Source organism: Nelumbo nucifera, chromosome 3 (genome assembly GCF_055504915.1).
Source record: "Nelumbo nucifera cultivar China Antique chromosome 3, China Antique-T2T, whole genome shotgun sequence".
NCBI classification, from domain to species: Eukaryota; Viridiplantae; Streptophyta; class Magnoliopsida; order Proteales; family Nelumbonaceae; genus Nelumbo; species Nelumbo nucifera.
The window spans coordinates 107,752,060-107,757,202 of record NC_142651.1 but is presented as its reverse complement, the minus strand read 5'-3'; the positions used below and the strand labels follow the sequence as shown (position 1 = coordinate 107,757,202).

General features: G+C 36.4%; 1 long non-coding RNA gene across 1 annotated transcript; it reads left to right on the top strand.

Moving 5' to 3' along the window:
* LOC104598741 (uncharacterized) lies at nt 1–4,069 on the top strand. Its single transcript, XR_735427.3, has 2 exons — nt 1–1,463; nt 3,781–4,069. It is a non-coding gene; the product is annotated as an uncharacterized LOC104598741 (long non-coding RNA).
* Nucleotides 4,070–5,143: the final 1,074 nt, after the last annotated feature.

The following is a 5,143-nucleotide window of genomic DNA, read 5'->3' as shown; positions in this document are numbered from 1 at the left end:
CTGGAGCTATCGAATGAAGGGGTTGAAACGGAAGGGGTTAACGAACGTTATGTTATCCCCGCACGCGCTACTTACGTATCTCGTGTGAAGGGGCAGGTGGCAGCTCGTAAGCGTGTGGGCCGTTTGTGGGGAAAAACATCGTGGGGCGCATATTTGAACTCACTCCTCACTCTCTCTTTTATCTCTTTCTATTGTGTTGTTGGGACGATTATGCTGTCTGATTTGTCTATAAGGCCTTCTTTCTAAGGTTTCTGTCTTGGAGGCTTGACAATGTGCTTCAGTGATCATTTCTTCTTCATTGGCCTTGGTTGCACAGTGGTGGAGATCCTCAGGGGTTGGGATGTTGCTGCAACGACACTGACTGTTGAAGATGGTGGTGGTTTTCGATGGCCTATTGTCTTTAGTTTTTTTTTTCTTTCCCCTTCTTTTTATGTGTTCTTTCTTGTTCTTTTTGCTTGTGCTAATTCCTGTTTTCTCGTCATTTTCCGTTTGCCTTGGAGGGTCCGGCGATGGCGTCTAGTGGCAGTTTTTTCTTCACTATTTTGGGTGCTGGTTGTAGTCGAGGGGAGATTGTCAGAGATCTGGTAGTTTGGGAGTTGGGTGTCGGTGTGGTGGCGCGTGGGGTGACGACGGGCAGTGGTTCCAGTGGTGGTTTCTTCTTCGCTATTTTGGGTGTTGGCTGTAGTCGGGCGGAGGTTGTCGGAGGTTTGGTGGTTTGCGGTGTCAGTGATGGCGGATCTCTGACCTTCTTTTGAGGTTGTGTGTCGGTGCAATGGCACGTATCTGGCCTTCTTTGGACTTCTGTGGCGGTGGGGTGGCAGCTATAAAGTGTTGATGTTCATTGGCATCACCGACGACGGTGGTCTTTGTTCTTCATTATTTTCTCTGTCCAATCGGGCATCACATGCAGGTTGGATAGTCATTGATATGGGTCGACCCAAGGCGGGGTGTAGCGGATCCGATGTCACCGTTTCATGTTTGGGCCTGTGCTAGGGAACCAGACCTATGTTCGAATTACCCTGTTACTTTCTCATTTAAGGACCAAAAAACAGGGAGCATTTTTACGTCTTAATCGTAAGACCATCGACCATTCGACACCAGTTTTGCGATAAATATTGGCCGTCGGCGTCGTTAAGGCGGCCGACCACTATCTTTCGCCCTTCAGACTCCACTGTGGTCAAGCGCCCCTGTTTCTCAGTTAATGACAAAAAATTAGTGAGCATTTTCACCCTTAACGTAAGGCCATCGACCATTCGTCGCTGACTTTGTGAGAACTAATATCCGCCGGCATCTTTCCGACGACAGACAGCTCTTTTCTGGTGTTCAAATCCTAGATACACATGCTAGGCTTCGCACTGTGGTCGAGCAACTACTGTAGCTCACCTGGTCAAGAAGGCGATAAGTTTATGTTGGGTCTGGATACTCCATCCCGGCTCATCGGTTAAAAAAGCTCAACCATGTTGGTAAGCTTGTTTATGTTTGTCTCCCCTCCTCTTCATTTTTCCCCCGAGGTGTTTATATGCTTTCATTTTTATTTTTATTTTTATTTTTTGGTTGATTACAATTCACTGCATTCTTAGCTTATATAAATCTTATCTAGGATTAATGTAGTAAGCTTATTTATTTATTTTTAACAAGCTAAATACATCTTTTAAGATTGGATGAATGAAACATGCTAAGTTTATTTTGTCGCTGATGAGGAACCACCACCAAAGCAAAAGATATCTCATAGTTTCTCTGATCAGAAGAGATATCTCTTAGTTACGTTCATCAGAAGAGATATCTCTTAGTCTCCAATTAAGTTTACCCTAGTTTCTACTCCTTTTATTATTTAATCCATATTGCATATATTCTGCTTCTGTTCTGATTATTTAAAAACCCTTTGTCTCAGGAATTTATCCATAATCATATATAATTTTAAGTTGTGAATTATCTGTAACTACTATTTGTGAAAATTATTAAATTAACAAAAATTTGTGATCATTATTTCAATTTACCACACTTATCGTTATATTATTTGTAATAACCAACAGTAAATTATTTTTAGTTATGGGTGAATTATTAGAAAGTATTGAAATTGTAAGAATTATTTGTTTCAAAATTAGTTTTTACCAATTTCATAATAGTTAATCTCATTAAAAAATATAAATAATAATATAAAAATAAATGATCATTAATTATTAAATACAGAGCATCTATTTTCTGTACTGAACCCCTAATATTGTTCTTTTCCTTTTTTATTGATCTCGATCTTTTGTCAAGATTGTAATTTATCAAATTTATTAATTAATATATATATATATATATAGAGAGAGAGAGAGAGAGAGAGAGAGAGAGAACATGATGGTATACATATTTCTTTCATGTGACCAAACCTAACCTGACCCTTTGTATGAATTGTATGAGTTAGAATGTAAGTTTTGGGCCAAAATACCACCTCTAATTTGTTCAATCACTCATTTAGTTAATATTTAGTTCAATTTGCTTGTTTAAATATTACTCATATTGGTTAATTTTTTCAATTTGTAGTTAAAGGTTTTCATATGTTTCTATGTTTATTATTAGAATGGCTTTGCTGCTTTTTTCATTCTTATTATTAATAGTTTTCTTGTTTGCAAGAAAGTAAGGGTATTTGCTCCTTCATCCCTTTTCTACAGTTTGAAAACTTTTTTTTTGTAATACATTTGATCAAACAAAGATATCATATGAGCTTTGCATGGGATAGAGGAGAGTTTTTTAGAATTGGGACGAAAAACAAATTAATAATGGAATTAAACATAATAACCCTAAAGAAAAACAGGCAAAATGTGGATTCCTTCACCGAAAATTTAAAGTATTTAGGTATCCTGGACAGCTTTGGGTAGAATTGGAGCTCAGAATGTGTCACCTCTTTTTATTATCTTCTTCATGAAAGAAAATTCCATGGTCAATCAAAGTTTCTAAGGATCATGCATTTGGATTTTGGACAATCATGCATGTAAAGTAACACTTTACATGTTTATTTGTTCATTTTTTTTTTAATTCATTAGTTGAAGGCATGATAGATATACCTCTATAGAGTTAGGCTAAGAGGAGTTTATCTTGTTTTGGTTCTTGATTGTAGATTTTTGCTGTATTGCTGTTTATTAGGAAATTGTTAGGTATAGGATTTCTATCACGCATAAAATTATGAATGAAATGCTGGAACTGCATGTCTTTTAATCTTGAGAATGCAGTCATTTTTGTTACTTAAACATAAGAATTGCATTTGGTATCCAAATCTGAGCAAGCTCTAGATTTGGTTTGGTGGGAGTAGTTTCACTATTTAACCTTGTCTTAGATTGCATCATCCTTCACATAGCCCTGTCCTTGGTTGAATCTCCTGCAAACAAAACTGAAGTTAATTTTCTTTTACCAAGTATCTATTATTCTCTTCAAATCTGTCCATCATCTTTAGCAAGTAAAGTGTCAGGAGTTAATATTACCCTTTCTGTTGCTGAAATAATAATAATAATAATAATAATAATAATAATAATAATAATAATACCCTTTCTATTGGTGTCTTTAATTTGAACGTCAAGTTAGTCTTTCTGTTCTCACTACTGTGTCCACTGTTGTTTTCTTGTCAATGTTTTCAAGTATAATTTTGATTGAAAGACACTTAGCCCTGAAACATTATTTGCTATTGGTTGGTTTGTATACGTGTGCCCAGACATGTCAACTGTACAATGCGTTCGTTCATGTGTTGTGTATATTTTGCTCCAGTACAATGACAACAATAATAATCAACTGCCTTGTCAGGTACTTCGAGGAATGTTAAGTGGGGATACATCAAAGGACTGATATATGAAGAAATTATTGTACAAAAAAGGTTGCAGCAAGTAGCAACAGGAAAAACTGCATAGGATGGAATTCTTGGTTCTCAACTCTTATTCATTTTTGTTGGTCTTATCATTTTTTCATTTTCCTTTTCCCTTTTACCCAAATAGAAGTTTCAATTATTCAAAAGAAGGGCCCTTCGTTTGAAATTAGAACTTTAACCAAGAAGATGATAGAGTAATAGAAAGCTGAAGTTTGGTGTTTTCTTGCATGCTGCTGGATCGATTTAAGTAGAGATGCATTTCGGGAATCAGTGTTAGCAAAATAAATTATATATAAATTTTAATCTATTTTAAGAAACTTTTTTCTAAGATACTTTCACTAAAAAAATAACTTCTCAATTACTTTTTTTATACAATAATTTAATTTCTCCAAGCCCCTGCAACGCAGGGCCCCTCCGCTAGTGTAAAATTAAAATGAAATATACAAATCCTATTTGGCGGTACCTATACCTATCTGCCTTGATAGGGAGGGTTTTTCATTTGAAAAATGGATTCAGAGGAGGGGATGGATTTTGAGAATTTACAACCCATGTAGCTGTGGGTGTCATTTGGATTGGATTTGGTCCAATCCGATCCAGTCTAATGTGAGCCCATCTTAAATGGACCATGTCTAATCCAATCCAATGAATGTTTTGGATCAATTTGGACGGGTCCAATTCAATGTTTGGACCAAGGTTCAAAATATCGATATGCCCGATATGCTGGTAGGGGTGTATTGGGTGTTTTGATACTTGTTTTTTTACCTTTTTTTTTATTTTTTTTTCAAAACTGGTTCAGGGGAGCCAGTTTAGGACCCCTCCATCCCCTGAACTGGTCAGACCCCCAATACACCCACTGTAGGGACGTATCGGAACGGTCCCGAAACGATATGTATCGGCCGATACTTTGAACTTTGGTTTGGACCATCCAATCTGTTCAAATTCATTTTGGTTTAATCCAAACCCAATCCAATATAAATTTATTACAGAAGGACCAGGTCCAATCTAATATAATAAATATTTTGGAATGGATTGGTCCAATTCAATGTCTTCTTGATCTGTCTAAATTGATTTTGGACTGGACGGGCTCCAATCCAAAACAGGTCCATTGACACCCTTACATATAGCTAGGTGATGGTAAATGGATATTTTGATGTTTATTCATGTTCTTTTACTTGTTTATTACTTACATATAACAAAAAATAATAGAAAATTAGATATGGGTTATAGACCCATAGACCCACCCATCCACCCTCAAAAATAATAGAAAATCAGATATGGGTTATAGACCCATAGACTCACCCA